This window comes from Panthera uncia, chromosome B1 (genome assembly GCF_023721935.1).
Source record: "Panthera uncia isolate 11264 chromosome B1, Puncia_PCG_1.0, whole genome shotgun sequence".
NCBI classification, from domain to species: Eukaryota; Metazoa; Chordata; class Mammalia; order Carnivora; family Felidae; genus Panthera; species Panthera uncia.
The window spans coordinates 150,732,647-150,759,407 of NC_064811.1; the positions used below are offsets into that span (position 1 = coordinate 150,732,647).

Genomic DNA, 26,761 nt, shown 5'->3' on the forward strand with positions numbered 1-26,761 from the left:
CCTGGCAAGGCAGTAATTTAATAAATGTGAGACTGAGATATGACTACATGCACAGCACCAAGCCAATGATATAAGAAATCCAAAGAAATGTGACACAGAGCCTGCTCTTGGGGAACTCACAGAAATACTAACAATGCAAGGTAGAAGGTGTTAGATGTCATTGTAGAGGTACAGGTCAGTGCCTTTGAAGTTTGAAAGGAAAGGGGTGCCTGGGTGGCTCAGTTGGTTAAGTGTCTGATGCTTGGTTTCAGCTTAAGTCATGATCTCACAGTTCATGAGTTCAAGCCTGGTGTCGGGCTTCGTGCTGACACTGTGGAGCCTACTTGGGATTCTCTCTCCCTCTCTCTCTCTGCCCTTCCCCTGACTGTACTCTCTCTCTCTCAAAGTAAAAAAAAAAAAAAAGAAAAGAAAAGAAATAAAAATTAAAAGAGTTGGCCACTTAACAGATTAAACCACCTAGGTGCCCCTGATGTAAGTTTGGGGCACCTGGACGGCTGAGTCAGTTAAGTGTCCGACTTTGGCTCAGGTCATGATCTCAAGGGTTCGTGAGTTCAAGCCCCACACTTGGCTCTGTGCTGACAGCTCAGAGCCTGGAGCCTGCTTCAGATTCTGTGTGTGTGTCTCTCTCTTCCCCATCCCCCACTCACGCTCTGTCTCTCTCTTGCTCTCTCTCTCTCTCTCAAGAATAAACATTAAAAGAAAGAAGTTTGAAAGGAAAGAACAGGGAAGTTTTCATATAGGAGGTGCATCTGAACTAGACATTGAAAAGTGGGTACAATTTAGACATACAGAGCTGGGTATGTAGGTATTTCAGATGATGAAAATGACAAGCACTATACAGCAGAGAAGGTAAACCGCAGAATTGACACAAAGTCTCCAATTAACTGATCCACATCATTCCTTCTGGCAAACATGGTGGCCAAAGACCACAGCACCAGAATACATGCGACTCTCTCTGGTACACCTGCACCCTTCTGCTCCCATCAGTTGAAGGAAGCCTTACCAAGTTGGTTATATTTGTTCCCAAACCTGTTTAGACCAATTTACTCTTTGTTGTACTTACAAATTTAATTAAATATTACATACAGAAGAAAGAGTTTTGCTTCTATTAAGAATTAAGTTGAAGGCTTTAGAAAAAGGCAATAAAAGAAAATTATTCAAAAATACAATGAAATTAAGGGACACCTGTCCAGCTCAGTCAGTAGAGCATGCCACTCTCAATCTCAGAGTTGTACGTTTCAGCCCCACACTGGGTCTCTTTAAAAAAAAAAAAACACTATGAAATTAAGTGTGGGAAAGACTACTACATAAGATTGGGAAGAGTGGTTGCCAGGGGCTGGGGGAAGGGAAAAATGGAGCGTTATGCTTAATGGGGACAGAGTTTCAGTTTTGCAAGATGAAGAGTCCTGGAGATGGATGGTGGTGATGGTTGCACAGCAATGTGAATGAACTTAATACTACAAAACTGTACGCTTCAAAATGGTTAAGTTGGGGAGGAGGAGCCAAGATGGCGGAACAGCATGGAAGTTTTCTGGGTGTCTCGCATCCATGTAATACAGCCAGACCAACACTAAACCATCCTGCACACCTAGAACACTGATTGGAGGATTAACACAACAATCTGCACAACCTGAACCACAGAATTCAGCAGGTACATGTGGTGCGGAGAGGTGAATTTGGGGAGCGACAAGCCATGGACAGTAGGGCACCGCTTTTGCAGTGGAGACAGGACGGAGACTGGGGAGGGGGGAAGTATATGGGAAAAGCAACCCTCCCCAAAAGGAGCTGGAGAGACAGTGGAAAATTGGAAACAACCTCAGAGACTAAACTAAAAAGGGAGAGAGGAGAAAGGAGAGGGTTTAAATTCCATTAAGACTGTAAACAAAGGGAGCTCAAAGGCTGCAACTCCGCAGCTCGATACCTGGCAGCGCTCTGGTGGGAAGGGAGAATCCCCAGGAACAGAGTGGGGTCCGGGAGGGTCTCAGGCCACATGGGGAAAAGCGGTTCCACTGCTGGAAGGACATTTGGTAGAGACTGTTGAAGCCACCTAGTCCCAGCACACCCCAGAAAACGGCCACATTTGCTGGTGCTGGAACAAGGTCGTTAAGGGTGAAGCCTGGTGCCAGACATGTGTTGTGATTTTCCATAATCCCTGAAATGCTGATGCTACACTATCTCGTGAACTTTTCCTGGGGCGGGCTGGCACCTGGCCGTAGCCTCAGGGCACCAGCAGCAGCAGGGTCCCGCAAGCGTTCCTGGGTGCAGCTGACATTTGGCCATTTCTCAGGGAGACCCTCCCCCAGAGGGGCAGAACAGGTCAAAGCCACAGTGCTTCAGAAGTAAGGGGCCGGGGAAAACAGCCACATCTAAGACAAAACTCAGGAGAGAGGTACTGCCTGGGGCTTGGTCACAGACAGTGAAGAAGCAGGGAGTGGACAAAAGCTGAAGACAGAGGACAGGTGCATGACTGCTGATCAGGGAGAACAGACTGGGTAGCTGGGTGGTGCCATTTTCACCACTCCCACGCATACGCATGAGCACCTACGAGCACACAATCCACCCCAGTAGGCTAGCAGCACCATCTAGTGGAGAGCAGAGCTGTTACATTGAGCCCTGCCCAACTGGGCCAACTTCGCTCTTCAAGAACACAAGTCTCACCACCGGCTTACTTTATGGACTATAAAGAGCTACATAGACTGATTCTAGGAGTAAACGAAGCAATTTCAGTCCTACTTCAATCTCCTAGCAGGTTCATCTATTCAATTTTCTTCCTTTTTTTTCCTTCTTCTCTTTTCCAATTCTTTTCTTTTTCTTGAATACAGAAAGAAAAAAATCATTTTTATTTTCAATTTTTATTAAAAATATTTTTCTTTAATTTTTATAACTATATTTTTTACTTTTGTGTCAATTTTTTCAAATTCTATTTTACTTCCATCATTTTATTTTAGTCTACTTCAATGTATTCACCTTTTCAAATTTTCAAACAACTTCCTTTTTTTAATTTTTTTACTCTTTTTCATTTTTCTTTTTCTTGAATGCAGAAAGAGAAAAACTTCATTTGTACTTTCAATTTCTATTAAAATATTTTTATTTAATTTTTATTGCTATATTTTTTGCTTTTATGTAAATTTTTTAAAAATTCTATCTTACTTCCATCATTTTATTTTAGTCTACTACAGTGTATTCACTTTTTCAAATTTTCAAACGATTTCTTTTTTTCTTTTTCCTCTTTTTTCTTTTTTGTTTCTTTTCTTTTTTCTTAAATACAGTAAAAGAAAAAAATCATATTTATTTTTAATTTTTATTAAAACTATTTTTCCTTAATTTTTTCTACTATATTCTTTGCTTTTGTGTATATTTTTTCAAATTCTATTTTACTCCCATCATCTCATTTTAGTCCACTTCAGTGTATTCATTTTTTCAAATTCTCAGACGATTTCTTTTTTTTTCCTCCCCCCAACTTTTTTTCCTCTAATCTGTCAAACCATTTTCAATACCCAGACCAAAACACACCTAGGATCTAGCACCATCTATTTGATTTTGTGTGTGTGTGTGTGTGTGTGTGTTTAATTTTTAATTTTAATATTTTTTATTTTAATTTTTTTAATTTCAATTTTTCTACCTCATTAATTCCTTTTCTCCTTTCAAAATGACAAAATGAAGGAATTCACCCCCCAAAAAAGAGCACAAAGAAACGACAGCCAGGGATTTAACCAACACAGATACAAGCAAGATGTCTGAACCAGAATTTTAGAATCACAAGAATAAGAATACTAGCTGGAGTCGAAAACAGATTAGAATTTCTTCTGCAGAGATAAAAGAAGTAAAAAGTAGCCAGAATGAAATTAAAAATGCTATAACTGAGCTGCAATCATGGATGGATGCCACGGCAGCAAGGATGGATGCGGGAGAACAGAGAATCAGCCATATAGAGGACAAACTTATAGAGAATAATGAGGCAGAAAAAAAGAGGGAGATTAAGGCAAAAGAGCACTATTTAAGAATTAGAGAAATCAGTGACTCGTTAAAAAGGAACAACATCAGAATCACAGGGGTCCCAGAAGAGGAAGAGACAGAAATAGGGGTAAAAGGGTTATGTGAGCAAATCATAGTGGGAAACTTTCCTAACCTGGGGAAAGATACAGACATCAAAATCCAGGAATCACAGAGAACCCCCATTAGATTCAACAAAAACAGACTATCAACAAGGCATATCATAGTCAAATTCACAAAATACTCAGGCAAGGAGAGAATCATGAAAGCAACAAGGGAAAAAAAGCCCCTAACCTACAAGGGAAGACAGATCAGGTTTGCAGCAGACCTATCCACAGAAACTTGGCAGGCCAGAAAGGAGTGGCAGGATATATTCAGTGTGCTGAATCAGAAAAATATGCAGCCAAGAATTCTTCATCCAGCAAGGCTGTCATTAAAATAGAAGGAGAGATAAAAAGTTTCCCAGACAAACAAAAATTAAAGGAGTTTGTGACCACTAAACCAGACCTGCAAGAAATATTAAGGGGGACTCTCTGAGGGGAGAAAAGATGAAAAAAAATATATATATATATAGCAACAAGGATTAGAAAGGACCAGAGAACACCACCAGAAACTCCAACTCTACAAGCATCATAATGGCAATAAATTCAAATCTTTCAGTACTCACTCTAAACGTCAATGGACTCAATGCTCCACTCAAAACATAGGGTAACAGAATGGATAAGAAAACAAAATCCATCTATATGTTGTTTACAAGAGACCCACTTTAGACCTAGACACCTTCAGACTGAAAATAAGGGGATGGAAAACCATCTATCATGCTAATGGTCAACAAAAGAAAGCTGGAATAGCCATACTTACATCAGACAATCTACACTTTAAAATAAAGACTGTATCAAGAGATGCAGAAGGGCACTGTATCATAATCAAGAGGTCTATCCACCAAGAAGACCTAACAATTGTAAACATTTATGTGACAAATATTAAAACACCCAAATATATAAATCAATAATCACAAACATAAAGAAACTCATCAATAGTAACACCATAATAGTAGGAGACTTCAACACCCCACTCACAGCAATGGACAGATCATCTAATCAAAAAATCAACAAGGGAACAATGGCTTGGAATGACACACTGGACCAGATGGACTTAAGAGATATATTCAGAACATTTCATCCTAAAGCAGCAGAATATACATTCTTCTCCAGTGAACACAGGATGTTCTCCAGAATAGACCATATACTGAGACACAAATCAGCCCTAAGGAGGTACAAAAAGATCGAGATCATACCGTGCATATTTTCAGACCACAACACTATGAAACTCAAAATCAACCACAAGAAAAAAACTGGAGAGGTAAAAAATACTTGGAGACTGAAGAACATCCTATTAAAGAATGAATGGGGTAACCCAAGCAGTTAAAGAGAAAATTTAAAAGTATATGGAAACCAATGAAAATGGTAACAACACAACCCAAAACCTCTGGGACACAGCAAAGGCGGTCATAAGAGGAAAGTATATAGCAATCCAGGCCTTCCTAAAGAAGGAAGAAAGATCTCGGATACACAACCTAACCTTACACCTTAAGAAGCTGGAAAAAGAACAGCAAATAAAATCCAAAAACAGCAGAAGACAGGAAATAATAAAGATTAGAGCAGAAATTAATGCTATAGAAACCAAAAACAAACAAACAAACAAACAAAAAACAGTAGAACATATCATTGAAACCAGAAACTGGTTCTTTGAAAGAATTAACCAAATTGATGAACCACTAGTCAGTTTGATCAAAAAGAAAAAGGAAAGAACCCAAATAAATAAAATCAAGAATGAAAGAGGAGAGATCACCACCAACACAACAGAAATAAAAACAATAATAAGAGAATATTATGAACAATTATATGCCAGTAAAATGGGTAAAATTGGAAGAAATGGATAAATTCCTAGAAATATATACACTACCAAAGCTGAAACAGGAAGAAGTAGAAAATTTGAACAGAACCATAACCAGTAAGGAAATTGAATTAGTAATCAAAAATCTGCCAAAAAACAAGAGTCCAGGGCCAGATGGCTTTCCAAGGGAATTCTACCAAACATTTAAGGAAGAGTTAACACCTATTCTCTTGAAACTGTTCCAAAACATAGAAATGAAAGGAAAACTTCCAAACTCTTTCTATGAAGCCAGCATTACCTTGATTCCAAAACCAGACAGAGACTCCACTAAAAAGGAGAACTATAGACCAATTTCCCTGATTAACATGGATGCAAAAATCCTCAACAAGATAGCCAACCGGATCCAACAATACACTAAAAAAATTACTCACCATGACCTAGCGGGATTTATACCTGGGATGCAGGGCTGGTTCAATACCTGCAAAACGTGATTCATCACATCAATAAAAGAAAGGACAAGAACCATATGATCTTTTCCAAAGATGCAGAGAAAGCATTTGACAAAATACAGCATCATTTCTTGATAAAAACCCTCAAGAAATTAGGGATAGAAGGAGCATACCTCGAGATCATAAAAGCCATATATGAACGACCCAATGCTAATATCATCCTCAATGGGGAAAAACTGAGAGCTTTCCCCCTAAGATCAGGAACAAGATGGGGATGTCCACACTCACCACTGTTATTCAACATAGTAGTGGAAGTCTGAGCCTCTGCAATCAGACAACACAAAGAAATAAAAGGCATCTAGATCGGCCAGGAGGAGGTCAAACTTTCACTCTTCACAGATGACATGATACTCTATATGGAAAACCCAAAAGATTCCACCAAAAGACTGCTAGAATTGATTCATGAATTCAGCAAAGTTGCAGGATATAAAATCAATGCACAGAAATCGGTTGCATTCCTATACACCAACAATGAAGCGACAGAAAGAGAAATCAAGGAATCGATCCCAGTTACAGTTGTACCAAAACCATAAAATACCTAGGAATAAATCTAACCAAAGAGGTGAAAAATCTACACACTGAAAACTATAGAAAGCTTATGAAAGAAATTGAAGAAGACACAAAAAATTGGAAAAAGATTCCATGCTCCTGGATGGGAAAAACAAATATTGTTAAAATGTTGATACTACCCAAAGCAATCTACATATTCAATGCAAACCCGATCAAGGTAACACCAGCATTCTTCACAGAGCTAGAACAAATAATCCTAAAATTTGTATGGAACAAGAAAAGACCCCAAATAGCCAAAGCAATCTTGAAAAAGAAAACCAAAGCAGGAGGCATCACAATCCCAGACTTCAAGCTATACTACAAAGCATAATCATCAAGACAGTATGGTACTGGCACAAGAACAGACACTCAGATCAATGGAACAGAACAGAGAACCCAGAAATGGACCCACAAACGTATGGACAACTAATCTTTGACAGAGCAGGAAAGAATATCCAATGGAATAAAGACAGTCTTTTCAGCAAGCGGTGCTGGGAAAACTGGACAGCGACATGTAGAAGAATGAACTTGTGTATGGTGTCACTTTCTGACACCATACACAAAACTAAACTCAAAATGGATGAAAGACCTAAACGTAAGACAGGAAGCCATCAAAATCCTCAAGGAGAAATCAGGCAAAAACCTCTTTAATCTTGCCCGCAGCAACTTCTTACTCAACACGTCTCCGGAGGCAAGGGAAACAAAAGCAAAAATGAACTACTGGGACCTCATCAAAATAAAAAGCTTCTGCACAGCGAAGGAAACAATCAGCAAAACTAAAAGGAACTGACAGAATGGGAGAAGATATTTGCAAATGACATATCAGATAAAGGGTTAATATCCAAAATCTATAAAGAACTTATCAAACCCAACACCCAAAAAACAAATAATCCAGTGAAGAAAAGGGCAAAGGTATGAATAGACACTTCTCCAAGGAAGACATCCAGATGGCCAACCGACACATGAAAAAATGCTCAACATCACTCATCATCAGGGAAATATGAATCAAAACCACAACGAAATACCACCTTACACCTGTCAGAATGGCTAACATGAACAACTCAGGCAACAACAGATGTTGGTGAGGATGTGGAGAAAGAGGATTTCTTTTGCATTATTGGTGGGAATGCAAGCTGGTGCAGCCACTCTGGAAAACAGTATGAAGGTTCCTCAAAAAACTAAAAATAGAACTACCCTATGACCCAGCAATTGCACTACTAGGCATTTATCCAAGGGATACAGGTGTGCTGTTTCGAAGGGATACATGCACCCCCATGTTTATAGCAGCACTATCAACAATAGCCAAAGTATGGAAAGAACCCAAATGTCCATTGATGGATGATGGATGAATGGATAAAGAAAATGTGGTGTGTGTGTGTGTCGTAATTTTATATATATATATATATATATATATATATATATATATATATATGACATACACACACAATGGAGTATTACTTGGCAATAAAAAAGAATGAAATCTTGCCATTTGCAACTACGTGGATGGAACTGGAGGGTATTATGCTAAGTGAAATTAGAGAAAGACAAAAATCCTATGACTTCACTCATATGAGGACTTTAAGAGACAAAACAGATGAACATAAGGGAAGGTAAACAAAAATAATATAAAAACAGGGAGGGGGACAAAACAGAAGAGACTCATAAATATGGAGAACAAACTGAGGGTTACTGGAGGGGTTGTGGGAGGGGGGGCTGGACTAAATGGGTAAGGGGCACTAACGAATCTACTCCTGAAATCATTGTTTCACTATATGCTAACTAATTTGGATGTAAATTTTAAAGAAGAAAAAAGAAAATTTTAAAAATGGTTACATTGGTAAATTTTATGTTATGTGTATTTTACCACAATTAAAAACAAAAAAGAAAAAAATTAGGGAGGAAATCATAAAAATCTAGATAAACTCTATGTTCAGATTGCTTCACATGTGTCTTAATTTGAAAGAAGACAAAACTAGAAATTGTAGATAATAATAATAATAATGGCAAACAGGGCTTAGTCTGTATGAAAGACAGTTCTAGACAGTTTACATATGACTTCTTTAATCCTCCCAACAAGCCAATCAGAGTGGGGCTATTATGATACCCATTTTAGAGATGAGGACAGTTAGGCACAAGAGGTTAAATGGCATGGCCAGGATCACAGCATCAATAATGGACAGAGTTCACAGTGCAGGCTAGAGTCTAGCTCCAGAGTATGCACTCTTACCCACCCCCATCCCCACCGGGCTAGGTAAGGAAGATAAGGAGGCACTCCAGAAAGACTTACCATGAAAGGAAAGACACTGACCCCACAACCAAAGGTCGGCACAAGAAGGTATGTCTATTTAAGTCTAAAAAGTTAAGGTTTCTATAAACCCTTTTTTTTAATGATTCACCCTCCCTTTAATCAATTTTCCTACTTAAACAATTATCATCCCCCAAAAAGCAGTGGCTAAGACATTTCTGCTATATTCATCCTAACTCAAGTCTCAGAGACTAATGCAGCCCAGGAGGCAAGCACTCAGCCCACACTGGTAATCCACAGGAAGGAATGGCTTCAGCTGCTTGAGCATGACAGGAGCCGGTAGTCTTCCTGACAAACACAGAGACTACAGAGACAGCTCTGAAGTCAGCTGATAATGATGTGTACTTTTTATATGACAAAATTTAGATTCATTGTGTGCCACTGGAACCTAAGAGAACATCTGGGTGCATCTCGCATGGTTTATAAGAATAGAAACTCCTGTAAGAAACCTTTTCCAAGCAAGAAGAAAGCTGTGTGTGTGTGTGTGTGTGTGTGTGTGTGTGTGTGTGTGTGTGTGAGAATATATGCATCTACAATGTGTCTGCATCTATCATTTGAATTGGCTGGACTTTCAGAGAAGCCTTCTGGGCTAGGTTTAAGGAAGCTCCTGGAACCAAGAATGGGATTTTCCATCCTTTGTCTTCAAAAGCAGTCTGCAAGTGCTATGAATTTTATGAGGGTCAGCACTGACTTAATTTCTTTTTCTTTCTTCTTCTTCTTCTTCTTCTTCTTCTTCTTCTTCTTCTTCTTCTTCTTTGCAGGAGAGGGGGTGGAAGGATGTTAGTTAAATCAAATCCAAGTCTTTTCCTTAACAAACTATAGAGAGGAATTGATCAGAGCAATGGAACCAGTATGTTTTTCTATGTTTTTGATGGAGAGTTCTGAATTCCAGGATCAAAAGTACAGATTTGGTGGCAAGAAAGTGAGTTGGTGAGAGTTGCACTAAAGAATTAACTTCAGGGGCACGTAGGTGGCTTAGTTGGTTAAGTGTCCAAGTTTAGCTCAGGTCATGATCTCACAGTTCACAAGTTCAAGCCCTACATCAGGCTCTGTGCTGATAGCTCAGAGCCGGTATCCTGATTCAGATTCTGTCTGCTTCTCTCTCTGCCCCTACCCTGCTTGCTCTCTCTCTCTCTTTCTCTCTCTCTCAAAAATAAATAAACATTAAAAAAAGATTATATTCAACCCTGTGTGGGCTATTTTGGTGGGAATGGGGTCTAGAGGCAAAGGTTGTGATTAAAGAGGCAAGTCCATTCTTCTGGGTTTACCCTCACCCATGTCACCATCACTCACTGCTCAGAGAATAGACTAGAATGCGCTGAACGCTGTTTGTGATGCAAGCACCCCCATAGCTGCTTCTGTTGTCTGGGACTGCGCAGACAATTGGACCGGACAGGAGTGGAGCACAGAATAGACACCCATCCCCCGAATGGCAATGGTGTTGGCAAATGTGAGCTTCTCTAGGTCTGTTAACATCGAAAACACCTGGGATAAATGAATTTTATAGTTTTCACCTTGGTACATAGCCATTATGTAAGGTCAGTATAAATTATATTCCTTAAGCACCAAAATAACTGATGAAAAGAAGCCAAAGTGACTTCCAAAATATAAATTTCAAGCTGCAGATACATCAATAACTATTTCTGTACTGTGTTCTCCATCTTAGCCCTTCTGCAAATTAGGGATAATTGTACTTGCCAGACACTTACTTCGAGGTTCGTGAGAGGATAATGTTTGGAAAGCTTGTTGGGTTTTGTGGATGAAAGGTTTCTGATTAGGACAAATTGTAAATTATTACTATTCATTAGAAAGAACAAATGAACTATTTCAGCTCCTAATGCATCTCGGACATCCACGTGCTATTATACACAAGGGGACAGTCTGGAAGAACACACCCTGTTCACAGCACCGCTATTAAACAGAACTACATCCCTCTACCTTAAAAAGAACACTTCAGAGCAGCCTGAAAACCCTGAAAAGTAAGTCCCATATTTCTTTGTCCCTTTATCTAAAAAGCAGAAAAAATATAATTAGAAACGTGGATAAGAAGCCTTCACTATTGTGCTTGGCTATATGCTTCAGATGTTCGGATCCCAGCTCGATAATGGCCATCGTCTTGATCAGGCCCCTTTACAAAGCAGGCTCCTACTTCACAGACAGGGTGGGGTCAAGGTCTCTGACACAGAGAATAAAGTAAAATTCTCCACAGAGGAGTCACTCCATAGAACCCGGTCATTGTGTAGATTTGATACCATTTTCCCCTGTGGCACACGCCGGAAATCATCCCTTAAAGATCATTTCTTATCTATAGCACTTTCTAAGGTATGTTATATATGGCCTACTTGTTCCTACATTCACTGTGCTTGTATCGTTTCAGGACTCTGTTTTCTCAAAACCATTGAGTCTAAGCCTTGTGTGCTAGTTAGTAAGTATTCATATCCCCATGTTTGAGTCATCTCAGTCTGTTTGTATACAATCATCCATGAGGGTGGAAATTGGAAAATTATGTTCACGTCAGTGTTCTCCATTAATTTTCGTTAAATCAATCCTTTTTGATAAATAAGTTAAGTTTTGTTATTCAACATTTCCAGTGACAGAGAGGGAAAGAAGGTGGGGGTGAGGAGGGTAAGGAGGAAGAAGAAGGGGGACTGGTAAAGGGAAAGGAGAAAGAATAAGAATTGGCACATACAAATTTAAACTTAGTAGCTTAGACCTATTATAACTTATTGGCAATTTTGATAGAAAAATGCTTTCTTGGGGCACCTGGGTGGCTCAATTGGTTAAGTATCCGACTCTGGATATCAGCTCAGGTTGTGACCTTGTAGTGATGAGATTGAGCCCTGCATTGGGCTCTGAGCTAATGGAACCTGCTTGGGATTCCCTCTCTCCCTCTCTGTCTGCCCCTTCCCTACACTTGTGCGTGTGCATGCGTGCATTCGTGCTCTCTCAAAAAATAAATAAATAAGCATTTTTTAAAAAGGGAAAGAAAGAAAACTCTTGCATTGACAATTTTGTTTGGTGGCAGCTTTGTCGAGATAAAATTCATACACTATACAATTTATCCATTTAAAGTGTACCATTCAACAGTTTTTAGTATATTCAAAGAATTGGGCAACCATCACCACAATCAATTTTAAAACATTTTCATAGCTCTAAAGAGAAATCCCATACCCTTTCATTCTTATCCTCCAAATCATCCATTTCCTCTAGTCCCAGGCAACCACTAATCTAATTTCTGTCCCTATGGATTTCCGTACTTTGAAAATACATACATTTCAAATACAAGGAATCATACATTATGCAGTCTTTTGTGTCTGGCTTCTTTCACTTGAGATAATCTTTTCAAGGTCAACCATGTTGTTGCATGTATCAGTATTTCATTCTTTTTTATTGCCAAATAATAGTCCGTTTTATGTATACACCACAACTTTATTTATCCATTCTCCAGTTGCTGGACATTTGAGTTGTTTCCACTTTTTAGCTATGCTGAATAGCCAAACAATGCTGGTATGAACATTCATGCATAGCCTTTTGGGTGGACATAGGTTGTCATATCCCTAGGAGTGGGGCTGCTAGGTCATACAGTAAATCTACGTTTAACATTCCAAGGAGCTGCCAGACTGCTTTCCAAAGTTTCCAGCATAACAAAATATTGTTTACAGAATAACAAAAATATAAAGTAACTGCACCACTTCCCCTTCCCCCCAGCAAGGTATGAGGGTTACAAATGCTTTTTTGACTTAAGACTATTAGGTTATCAGTATAAAAAAAAAATTGAAAATTAAACAAGTCAAAAAGAAGAAATCACAATAAAAATTTTTAAATACTTAAAGCCAAATTACAATGAAAATACTACCATTGACCTTTGAACAACATGGGATTGAACAGCATGGGTCCACTTACATGCAGATTTTTTACAGTGCCATACAGTAAATGTATTTTCTCTTCCTTATGAGTTTCTTAATAACATTTTATTTTCTCTCGCTTGCTTTATTGTAAGAACACAGTATATAATACACATAACATACAAAATGTGTTAACTATGTTACCAATAAGGCTTCTGATCAACACTATGTTATTAGTTAACTTTTGAGGGAGTCAAGAGCTATACATGGGGGGTCGGTGCCCCTAACCTCTGCGTTCTTCAACGTTCAACTGTAGTATCAAAACTATCGGGGGGCACCTGGGTGGCTCAGTCAGTTAAGCCTCTGACTTGATTTCAGCTCAGATCATGATCTCATGGTTCATGAGTTTGAACTCCATGTCAGGCTCTGTGCTGACATCATGGAGCCTGCTTGGAATCCTCTCTCTCCCTCTCTCTCTGCCCCACCCCTGCTCATGCTCTTTCTCTCTCTCCCAAAATAAATAAACTTAAAAAAGTAAATAAACTATTGGGAAGCAGCAAAACTGGTTCTTTGTTGGATAGTAATAACTTTCATTATGAGGAAGGAGCAAAAATTTTAAAAACCAATGAACAAAGGAACAAGTTAGAGAACAATAGAATAACAAAAATATTTGAAGGAAGGAACTACAAGATAGAAGCATAAACTAATGAAACATAAAACAAAATTTCAATATAAAGAATCCTGAAGCCAAAAATTGATCAGGGAAAAAGGAGAAAGCACAAATAAATTTATTACAAGTAAGATGTGGCCAAAACTACCAGTGCAACAAAGATTCAAAAGATGAGAAAAACACTGTAATTCATGCCAGCAAATTTCTTTGAAAAATGTAACTAAAAAAACTGGCCCATAAAGAAAAAGAAAGGCTGGATTCTCTTTAATGGCCTTTAAAATATGTATATTTTTAGTTAAACCTTTCCAAAAGGAAAACATAAGGCCTAGAGGGCTTTGCAAGTAAATTCTAATAGAACAATCAAGAAATGGATTATCCAAATCTTATACAATCTCTTAAAATATTAGACAAAAGGGAGAATGCTCTCCAGAACAGTCTAGGATGTTGGTATAATTCTATACTAAAATCAGATAAGAACAGTATTTTAAAAAAGAAAATTATAGGCCAATCTCATTTATGAACCAAAATGCAAACCTGACTGCAAACTCCAAACCAAAATTAATAGCAACTGAACCCAATGATACATTTAAAAGCTAAACTTCATGGCCAACTTATTAGGTTTATCACAAAAATGTAATCATAATCATGACCAGGAATTTTTCATTAGGTTGATAAAGTCAGAATGGAAGAGCAAAGGCTAGAATGGCCGAGACTCTCCTTAAAAACTAGTGGACAAAAACCTATCTTACCAAATATATAATTAATAATTAAGGTGATACATTGGCACACTGAACAATAAATAAAGCTAAAGTACAAAACGATGAGCCCAGATAGAGACCCATGCAAGTATGTAAACTTACTATGTGGTAATGGTTACATTATGGAACCCCCAGAACAAGTGATTATTCATAAAGACAAAAATAAAATCAGATCCTCACATAAAAAACAAAAATCAATTGTATTTACATTAAAAATTTTCATGTAAAAGGCAAAACTCCTTTATTTCCTTTTAGAAACCAACAGTGGGAAAGATATTTATGATCCTGGGTTAAGGAATCTATGCAAGACACAAAATTCATAAACCATAAAGAAAAAGATTAGTAAATTCAACCACATTAAGACTAAGAACTTCTCATCAAAAGATAAAGACTTTTTAAAAGAAAAGGTACCAAAGATAAGAAAAATATTTGCTATACATCTAAGTATCAAAGGATTAGCATCAAGAATACACACACACACACACAAAACAACTTTATATGAGGAAGGAAAAAGACAAAAATCTCAATAGGATAATTAGCAATAGATCAAAATAGGCATTTCACAGAAGAGAAATACAAATTGTCAATAAATATATGAAAATGACTTACAAGTCATTAGTAATTAACAAAACACAAATTAAAACCATAAGATACTATTTCATATCAATAGATTTGGCAAAAAAAAAAATCATACACTGAGAAAGGTCTAGCCTACGTTGTAAATCAAAAGCTACCGATACTCTACAACTCAAAATTCCAGAACGACCTGTAGGTAACTCTAACACAAGGATACCAGGAGATATGTAAGGATGCACAAAGCAGCATCTTTTATAATAGGAGGAAAAAATGGAAACAACTCAATGTCCATCTATAGAAAAATGAAAAAATAAATAACAGCATAGCCATATAATAATACGCCATCAGCAGAAAAGAGGTGATGAACTACAGCTATGTGGCTCAATATGGATGAATCTCAGGAATAAAATGCTGACTGAGAAAAGTAATTCATGCAAGAATCCATACAATAGGACACCACTTATGAAATGGTCCAAACAGGCAAAACTAAATAATATATTGCTTTGGGATACACAAACATGTGACAAAACTACAAAGAAAAGCAAAGGAACAATCAAAACCATATTCAGATAGTAGACAATGCTGGGAAGAAGGCTTGGGGATAAAATTAGGGAGGGTCATGCCAAGGGCTTGGATGTTACTGGTAAAGTTCTAGTTCTTAAGTTGAATTATGGGTTCATTCTATTAAGCTTTACAAATTAAATTCACTTTATATAATACCTTTCATGGATCAAATACTTAATTTTATTTTAAAAGGAATATCTGTAATGTCCCTTATATCAGACTTATATCTGTTTTTATTGAAGAAAAAAAAGCCTATGGATATTAACCTTTATTTTTCATTTTAAGAGCAAGTTATTCTGAATACCTCACCTGAGTATAAACTTTAATTATACATACAAGCACACAAGTTAATTACTAGTCTACTAATTTTTTTAAGTTGTACTGTGTCAATCTAGAACTGAAAATAATCATTTTCATTAGAAAGGCCAGGATTCAAAACTCTTTTTCCTATTCTACTAAAAGCTACTCTTCAGAAGCCTTGTAAATGATAAAACTCAAAAAGTGGCTTGGACAATGTTCAATGACTCTTGGGAGGTCTCTTCTAGGAAGTTAAATATGGTTGCCTTTTGAAATAAACTTTAAAATAAACTAGGTGTTTTCCTACCACAGACAATGCCTTCATGGAATGACTGGGTTAATTTAAAAATCAGGATCTGAGAGGACGGCTGTATTGTTCATAGCCTGCAAGGTTCAAAGGCTTCCTGATGATAGCCTTCTGAGGACACTATAACTTCTTTTCCTCATTTGGGCAGCTTCAGGCCAGGAACCTTAGAGTTGAATGGGGAGGACATGGTTAGCTTCTTCATGCTCTGCTTTATCCCCTTTCTCTGTCATCCTGACCCTTCCATGGTTGAGCCCAGAGAGAGAGACAATAAGGGAGAAAGAACTCAGCCATATATGGTAGGTGGTATTTGTAATCTGTGTTATGGACTGAATTGTGTCCCCTCATAACTCCTATGCTGAAGTCCTAAGCCCCAAGTCCTCAGAATGTGATTATATTTGAAAGTAGGTCTTTAAAGAGGTAATTAAGTTAAAATGAGGTCATTGGGGAAGCCCCTAAATATGCCTGGAATCTTTATAAAACCAGGAGATTAGGACACAGACACATCCAAGGGCAGACCAAGTGAAGACACAGTGAGAATGTGGTCATCTACAAGCTATAGAGAGAAGCCTCAGAAGAAACCTTGATCTTGGTCTTCCAGCCTCCAGAACTGTGAGATAATGAATTGCTATTGTTTAAGCCACCCAGTCTGTGGAATTTGCTATGGCAGTCCTATGAAATTATAAAATACATCTGGTATTGAGTTTCCCTCTATATATGGTAAATGGGTAACTTAAACTTCTTTTCCTCACTGGGTAATTTTATAGGTTTCCAGGGATCCTCCCTCTAAGAACCTCTGATCACTGCTCCCTGGAGGTGACCACTGCTCCATCCAGCTGCTTACTACTGCCCCTACCTGCTCCTAACCTCTGGGCTTCCAGCAATCCACCCCATAGATTTCTCTGTAGGACTCCTTTTGCACCTCTGTGTGGTCTTCTTGGGAGACATACTTTGTAAAAGATCCCAGACTGGCTTCTTATCACAAGGTCCAATTCTGGAAAACACACACACCTTTGCCCCACCATGATGGGAGAAGCACAACAGATTCCATCCCATGATATCCCTGGTTGTGTCTTCTTTTCCATTGCCAGCCAGCCAGCTCTTGCCGCAGCCTTAGCCTTTGCCCTCCATGGGCAGGAATTATACACCAATCCTTACAAATTCTAGAAGCAGATGTGAAATTCCTCAGGTCATCTTCTTGAGGCCTCCTTCACTTGGCTTGAGGTAACAACAAGGTATCCACTTTACTGGCTCTTCTTAGGTACTGAGTGGGAGAGAATGCCTCATTTTCCAACACATCCTCCAAAGAAATCCTCACTCTCAACTCTCCAAAAGCCTGATATAAACCTGGTATAATGCTGGTATAAAGCATTTTAGCAATTTCCTAGAATGTCCTATAGAGGTGGTCTAAAACCTCTCTGCAGAATGTGGGGCTTGGTGCCACCTCCATTGCTCTAGGTTCTGGGGGGTCTGTTGACCTTGGTGAGTAGAATTTAACATCCGGTTCCACTTGACTTTTGCTCTGCCTCCCTGCCTGGATGCTAAGAAGGAATCCATTAGTAGAAGTGACTGAAAGGCAGAAGCCAGATACAGGCTGACACAGGGGTGTGCAGGCTGGTTCTCCACAGTTTTTCCTCTCTGAAGTTTTAGCCCCTGCAGTTTGGCTGGATGATTTACCCCTAGGGAGTGTAGCTGTTCCCAACTCCCCATGTAACAAGGTAGAAGAACTAGCCTGTTTCTCAAAGAGAGAAATTTTAGAATAATCATAGAGGCCAAGGGATGATGAAGCCTGGGATTAGTTGGTGGAAGAAACCTGGAGCCTAACCTCTCAAGGGTAGGAGCTAAATCACATTCTGCCTTTGAGCTCCAAGCATCTAAGGTCAGTGCCTTCCATGGAGCAAATGAACATTCCTTTAATGGAATTCTAAATATGAGCCATTAAGAGTAGGACTACCCTGAGGTTTGTGGAGAAACTAGTGAAAATAGAAGGCAACTGATGAATTTTCATTATCTTTTTGACTATTTAAAAACGCATTTTGGTATCCATGGGAAATTATTCAATGTCATAATATTACTCTATGCTGTGTGTGAGCCACAGGATTTTGCCTCAATCTCCCTTTCCTGCCAGCCTTTCCCACCACTTTCCTGACACTTTCCCTCACACACTTCTACCCTGACCACTTCCTCCCCATCATCCTCCACCTGTCCAGTGTCAGCCCCTACATGACACCTTTCTCACTGAAATCTTCTGAGTTCTCAGAGCTATCCACCTGGGTCTGCCCTGTAGCTCTCAGCACTTTCTACCTTCAATTAGAATTATCTTCTCTATTTGCAAAAGACATATCAGATGAAGGGTTAGTATCCAAAATCTATAAAGAACTTATCAAACTCAACACCCAAAAAACAAATAATCCAGTGAAGAAATGGACAAAAGACATGAATAGGCACTTCTCCAAAGAAGACATCCAGATGGCCAACAAATACATGAAAAAATGCTCAACATCACTCATCATCAGGGAAATACAAATCAAAACCACAATGAGATACCACCTCACACCTGTCAGAATGGCTAGCATTAACAACTCAGGCAATAGCAAGATGTTGATGAGGATGCAGGGGAAGAGGATCTCTTTTGAACTGCTGGTGGGAATGCAGGCTGGTGCAGCCACTCTGGAAAACAGTATGGAGGTTCCTCAAAAAATTAAAAATAGAACTACCCCACAACCCAACAATTGCACTACTAGGTATTTATCCAAGGGATACAGGCATGCTGTTTCAAAGGGGCACATGCACCCCAATGTTTATAGCAGTACTATCAAAAATAGCCAAAGTATGGAAAGAGCCCAAATGTCCATTGATGGATGAATGGATAAAGAAGACATGGTATGTATATTCAATGAAGTATTACTCAGCAATCAAAAAGAATGAAATCTTGCCATTTGCAACTACGTGGATGGAACTGGAGAGTATTATGCTAAGCGAAATTAGTCAGTCAGAGGAAGACAAATATCATATGACTTCACTCATATGAGGACTTTAAGAGACAAAACAGATGAACATAAGGGAAGGGAAGCAAAAATAATATAAAAACAGGGAGGGGGACAAAACATAAGAGACTCTTAAGTATGGAGAACAAACAGAGGGTTACTGGAGGGGTTGTGGGGGGGATGGGCTAAATGGGTAAGGGGCATTAAGGAATCTACTCCTGAAATCATTGTTGCTACCTGAATTACCATAAAGTTCTATCTTCTGAACCTTTGTATCCCCCACAGCACCCACACTGACACATATGTAGAATAGCACTTAACAAGCATTGAAAGAATTTTTGTATACGTGTTATGTTTTAACAATGCACATACGTTATTCTTCAGTGATGGAAGACAATGACAAAGAAGGTTAACTCATACCTTTGATTTATACATTTGGTCCCAGTTGCTGAACAGTAAAACAAAGTCATGAATTTTTTTTCAGAAAGTAAAAATATGCAGATAAATGCTTACAAACGTTTTTGCAAATCTGCTATTCTCCCATTAGCAAATCATATCTTATATCAAGTCTACAATAATGAGTAAGATAAATTTGATCATCTTATGGCAACACTTCTCTTGTGAGCCCAGCCTTTATTATGACAAGTGTTTGGTTTTGTTTTTAATTTGTTTTTACTTTTGTATGGTAATTGGATGAAATGTCTGAAGACCTATACAGCTACTTGTTTATTCTTCTGGCAAAGTCTCAGAAAGCACACGTTTTATCAAATTGACGTCTCTAAGTATTCAAATCTTGTTACATTTTTGAAGTTCTATTTTCTTATGGAGATTGTTCTTAGACATATACCTTCAAATGAAACAGGATTAATGAACAAGAACTTCAACTTGTGTGTATGAAATGAAAACACAGGGAAGGAATGCCTCTGGGGTTTTAGACACACCATGCAGTTAAATATTATAATCCTAAACCTACATTTACATCATACTTTATGGTTAGCCAAGCACTGTCACATGGGATGGCACACATTGTCAGCTGTCCAACAACTCCCCATGTTTTCTTTGCTTACAGAATATCGATAATGGCAGGCGGTCAGGCAACAGTGGGCAGGCTGGGCCCTTCTGACACACCAGGGGTAAGTTTTGACTGTTCTTTACTCTTCATGGCCACTGCATTCCACTTTCCAGTGACTGGTCTAGGCCCAGGCACATGAAACGATTCTAGCTCTAGACACATAAAGGGATGTCTTCTGATGGATTTCTAAGAAACTCCTCCCCTTCTTACAAAAAAGGACACAAAAATGAAGCATTAACTCCCTTTTCTTGACAGTGGATATTGAAGTTGAGGACCTGGATGCCTGAAACGGTGGCAGCCATCCAGGGCCAGTGAGGGATGCTGCCAAAGCTGAGAATAGCAGAATAGAAAGATAGGAAGAACCTGAATTCTTGATGATTTTTCTTTTTTGAATCACTAAATTAACTACCCTGGAACTTCTTGACTTCCAGTTATGTAAAAAAACAGTACATGTTCCTATTTTTAAGCCAATTTTAGTTGAGATTTCTGTTACTCCCTGCCAAAAGTATCTACATATTGGATCTCATTAAATTCTCACAACAATGGTGTGAAGCAGGCACTTTACAAATGAAGCAAATAAAATAGCAAATATGTAAATGGCTATGCCAAGGTCACATGTCTATGAATGGCATAACTGGATCTGAAACCAGGTCTGATTCCAAATTTGGTGTTTCTTCCCATGAAACCTGATGACACACACAAAAAATCCTAGAGCAAGAAAACATACTGTCAAATCATCCTGACATCCTTAACAAGTAAGTCTAAGGCAACCGTGCCATCATGGAAACAGACTAGCCACTGAGTGTAAACACTAGTTCTGTCAAAGACTCTGGTATTATGGTTGAATCACTTAACATTTCTCAATTAGGAGACTCTTGTTCTTCAACTAAAATTTAAAACAAGTGGATTCAAGACAAATGTGAAAATATTAAAGTGCCAACCATTTGCTTACAACTGTTTGGCATTGTGGGAGCTTCACAATAAACCAGACACTAGCTTGTTCTTAAGGAAGTTGTTCACCTGAGAATCTGAGTCATAAGTTCTTGAAATAGCTGAAGAAACACACTAAGAACTACATCATATATTAGCCCATATGATGTCGATGATGCCATAATAGATATTAAACAGCACGAAACTCAAAAGTAGCATGGATCCCGCTTTTAGGTATCAAATGTCACTAAACAGCCAACAAAACATCTCATGCTACTTATGTATTAGTAGCTTCAGCCATATGAAATTGCTAACATCCAATATCATTCTACTATTAAAAAAAATGGCAATTCTGTGCATTTCAACCTTGCTAGACCCAGAGATAAAGCAGAAAATAAAAAGCTTTCGATGTTATGAAGAGTAGGAACATGAACTGGCAAGAGCAATACAATGGATGAGTGTTCCATAGGGGTTTGTGTACAGAGTGAGGTATCAGCACACGGGAGACACTGAACCCCAACTTGTGAAGTCAAGGCACATTGCCCTAAAGAGGAAATGGCTAAACTGAGTTCTCAGTGGGAATAGCTTTAATATAACTGATTTCTTAAACCTCTAAGAACGTGTATTTCTAAATGAGTGTTCATACTCCTCCACTTCGATCCCTGACCATTTTCACCCATTACACATGTCTGTAGAGCCAGCTATTTTATTTTAATTAGTTCTCTTAACAGGGCTATGTTGAGTAGCTACACAGAAAACATGTAATGCATGCTTTAATAATCACAACATCTATCAAGGTGAGAATTAGTATTCCCACTTTTACTAATGAAGACGTAAAGGTTCAAACAGATACCCCAAATTATGTAGCCATTTAGCAACAGAGCCTGGAAAACAATATGGTAGGAAAGAAGAAGAAAACAACAGCATGACCCCCATATAATCAATGACCTACATGCTCTTTGTTAAAACAACAACAACAACAACAACAAAGGCGGGGGGAATTTAATTCTACTTGAATGCAAAAATCTATTCTGGGCATTCAATGAAGACTACCTGACTGCCACCCAAATGGTACCAATAAGGCTTAAAGCTCCAATGAACTTCAAAGGACCAAGCCAGAAGTCAAATTAGTCAGAAGGGGGCTTAAGATGCTTAGGTCCTTTGAAATCAACTCAAGAAGAGCACCAGAAATGTCTAAAGTTCCATAAAGAGCTCCGTTCACAAATGATAACCATTTTGGCATTTTCTTCCAGGAGTTACCATGAAATTGCAGGAAGGTGGAGATGAAAATGACTTAAAGATTGCAGCAGATTCTGCCAGGTCTGCTCCAGAAATCTACTTCTGCATCTTGGGAAGCCCATCTTAACTGCATTTCTTAGCTTTCCTTGGAGTTAGTATGGCCATGTGATGGAGTTCTACCAAGAACATGAGCAGGAGCGATGTGGACCATTTTGGAGCCATGGCCTTTCAGCAACATGTTCGCCCTTGCCATGCTCTCTCTGCCCATCTGGTAGACCAGAAGTAAATGACAACAAGCATGGAGTGGGCAGCAGAGTCAGAAAATGGAAGCTGCCTGGTTCTCTGAATCACCATGTGAGAAAAGCTGCCCACCGACTAAGAATGCCTGCTTTGGGCTGTTACATGAACAAAAACTAAATATGTATTGTGTCTGAGCCACTGCACATTTTTAGGGTTTATCTGTCACAAATGGAGTCCAATCCCATAGACAGTGGCATAACCAGGTCAAGAAACAGGTATGAGGCTTCTCATATACTAAAGAGATTTACAAAACAGATGACTGTGACTGACACGGAAACTCCACAGCACAACTTGTGAATTCTTCCAAGGTGCTACCTGCTGCTGTGCCTGGAGCCCAGGGCCAGCCTCCCTCAGTCCAGGGTTACCGCATAGCATTTGTGGAAGTGAGATCTAAAGAATAAGTAAAAGAATGATTCAGCAGATTATAAAGTGTTGAATAGGACAGTGAACATCTGAGTTATAAGATATATCAAAATACTGGGCAACATTAGAGGAAGAAATGAAAAATGTTTTTAGAGCTTCTTGGCAAAATATGTATTGCTCTTTGATATGGGTTTTTATTGCCTGTCTAAACAGTTCATAATACAAATCAAATTTATGTCAATAAGGAGCCAAGAAACTATAATTCAGATGACCATTTATTTATAGCAGGGATAGCTCTAAGTATTAAGTTCCTTTTTAGGTTTCCTAAGTGAGGATTGTTAGATATACACCTTCAAATGAAACAGGATGAAGGAATAAAAACCTTGATTTATGTGTACATGTAATGAAAACTGTAGGGAAGACACATGTCTGGGGCTTTAGATAAAACTGTAAGTATATGAATGATATTGAGTTACTTGAGACTCTTTGACTTCCAGAAATTACCAAATTGAGGATGTAACCCAAATATCAGTAAATTTGATCATTTATACTTTATACTTTGAAAGGGAAAGGCAAGAACACTACATTGGAATCAGACCCAGTGAACTGTATTTTTTAAACAGGGTAAGAAATCTTAAAGTTGGATCTATAGAAGAATAGGACTAGATGGGATCTTAGAAAGCTTCCTCCTAGATATCCTAATTAAACATGAGGAGGGGCACCCGAGTGTCCGACTCTTGATTTTGGCTCAGGTCGTGATCTCATGGTTGTGAGATCGAGCCCCACACAGGGCTCTGAGCTGGGCATGGAGCCTGCTTGGGATTCTCCCTTTCCCTCTGCCCCTCCCCAGCTTGTATGCATGCATGAGTGCAGTCTCTCTCTCTCTCTCTCTCTCTCTCTCTCTCTCTCTCATTCTCTCTCTCTCTCACACACACACAAGGAAATTTAGGCACAGAGAAGTTGACTCACTTTCCCAAGGTGGCACAGCTTTTTGGTGGGGAAAAAAAAAAAGTAGAGTAACTCCAGATTTGCTGACTCACAGACCTGGGTTCTTTGTCTCTGTTAGTATAAAAGGAAGATCACACAACTTCGAAAAAAGACTTGAACTATACTTCCAATTAGTAAAACTATACTAAGGGGAAAAGAGGTACGACCTAAAATTAGAACTATCGGATGTTGGCCAAGATACATTTTGTAAGAATAACTTAGTTGAGCTTAAAGAAATTATTAAAGACATTTTTTAAACATTGCCCTTATTCCTTCCACTATAAACCACCATTATTATTATTAAAATCTAGGTCTCAAGTAGTGAGGTATGTACTTTCTTATTTAGAAAAGCTAACAGATTATTTTTAATCATCATAATGGTTACACACTTTCAATTACACAGAGGGAAAAAAATCAAATCTCTTTTAATTCTACCTTTCTTAACCCTGAATGATATTTCTTCCAGATTTCACCAGCTGATACAATTCAGATGAAAAAAAGATCCTTTCTTTATTACTTAAAGAGAGCTGTAAATCAAATGTAGACCTCAGGGGGGTGGGGACAAAGAGAAGGAGGGAAGACTCATTTGCTTATTAGGTTTCCATAAAAAAATTAAGAATAACAAGCAGATCTAAATCTGCCCACAACTGAAGCCTTGTAACAGTTGCTACTGAAACATTAAAGACTTCTTACAGACAAATTGCAATCAACCTAACTTTCTGTTGTCTCGCATACATACATGCTGCTCCGATTGATGAGATGTTATTAATAAAGGAAGAGATGGCTACAAATTAAAGCAAGCCCTGCTTAATCACATTAATCCAGAGCGAGTCAAAGGCTTCAATTTTCGAAATAATTTTGGGCTTAATGCCTTGGAGATGGGCAGACTGCTCCATTGAGGCAGCAGCTGGTCCAATTTAAGCTGCATTGTGAGGCCGGAATTGTCAGGTCCTTACAGAAACAAGGAAGCCTGACAGTTTTCAGGATGCAACCAAAACTGCTGAGACAAAAGAAATTGCAAGAAATTGAAAGGGCTCTGTAACAATTACAAGGCGGCCCACTGTTGGTGGATTGTATGTGATTAACCAGCTCTCACTGTCAGGACGGGGTGGTATGCACTATTGCGACCGTACCCCCAGACGGTGAGCCCCAGACAGCTGCCGCAGGAAGCATCGTCGGGGAGCCACTACTTTGGGTTACTGATTAGAAAAAGGCCTGTCCATAGAGAAGCGGAGGAAGCACGACTGTGGAGGCCAGCTCACACATGCCGCCTGTCTCCTCCATTGAGATGGCGGCTGCGCTGATCCAGACAGGGACAGAGGGGCTGGATAGGCAACAGCAAGGAAATGATGCCAAAGCATTTGAGGGACAGAAGGGACCGACCCCTGAGTACCAGAGAACAGGTTTTCAGCAGGAGGATTGTTATTTTCCCGAGCAATTATCTTAATGATTTTCTATGCAACAAAACTAAAAGTAGGTCAAAAAAAAAAAGTTCCAGGCTGTGAATCAAGAGATCTAATTTCTAATCCCAGATGTGCAACTCTGTCGTGTGATGTTTAGGCAGTCCACTTTTTTCTCTGGGCCCTACTTTCTTCACTGAATCAAGCCACGGTTCTGGCTTCATGTTACATGGCTCTGTGAGCAACAGAGTTGACCAACTGCGTATTTGCCATCGCACCCCCTAACTTCCATCTTTTCTAACATATCGGGAGATACTACCGCACAGCGGCAAAGAGCGAGGCACCATTAGTACGCGTTTCGACACGGAGCAATGAAGGGGCCCTACCAAGGAAATGCTTTGAATGATCTCATTTGTTTTAGCAACCCAATTCTCTAAAATTCCCACGTGTCAGAAAAGAAAACACATCCAGTTTCCAAAAGTAAAATCATCCTGTTAACTCTCTCAGACAAAGCTTGAACTCAGAAAATAAGCCATGAGAGACACAGAAGATCCAAGATCGTAGGCCCAGCTCTTCTGCTGAGAAAACTGTGGACTACATTCCTGAAACTTGTAAGGGGGAATTACCTTGGAGTCCCTTAATTTATTGTACAATATGCTGTTTTCTCATTTTATTGCTTTGGCAATGCGGTTTTTTGTTGCTGTTGTTTTTAATGTTTATTTATTTTGAGAGAGAGAGAGCATACGAATGGGGAGTGGGGTAGAGAGAGAAGGAGAGAGGGAGAGAGAGAATCCCAAGCAGGCTCCCACTGTCAGCATGGAGCCCAATGCAGGGCTCAGTCTCATAAACTGTGAGATCATGAGCTGAAATCAAGAGTTGGATGCTTACCCAACTGAGCCACTGGTTGTATATGGTTTATTCAGTCTCTTTGCTGATATTGCTCCTATCTTTTTGGCATATTACAAGAAATTTCTGGGGTGCCTGAGTGACTCAGTCAGTTAAGCATCTGGCTCTTGATTTCGGCTCAGGTTATGATCTCACGATTCATGGGATCGAGTCCTGCACTGGACTCTGTAGTGACACAGTGGAGACTGCTTGGGATCATCTCTCTCTGTGCCTCCCCTGTTCGTGCTTGCTCTCTGAATAAATCAATAAACAAATAAATAAATAAAAGAAATTTTTAGAAAAAGGACACCTGTGGGGCACTCGGCTGGCTG

At 39.0% G+C, this 26,761-nt stretch overlaps 1 protein-coding gene and 1 long non-coding RNA gene across 2 annotated transcripts in view; one reads left to right on the top strand and one right to left on the bottom strand.

Moving 5' to 3' along the window:
• MSRA (methionine sulfoxide reductase A) overlaps positions 1 to 26,761 on the bottom strand; it is a 450,198-nt gene that overhangs the window by 167,246 nt on the left and 256,191 nt on the right. The gene's annotated exons all lie outside the window — the stretch shown is intronic.
• Positions 10,473 to 23,223, top strand: LOC125923252 (uncharacterized). Its single transcript, XR_007457973.1, has 5 exons — positions 10,473 to 10,790; positions 11,084 to 11,231; positions 11,630 to 11,677; positions 20,323 to 20,386; positions 22,509 to 23,223. It is a non-coding gene; the product is annotated as an uncharacterized LOC125923252 (long non-coding RNA).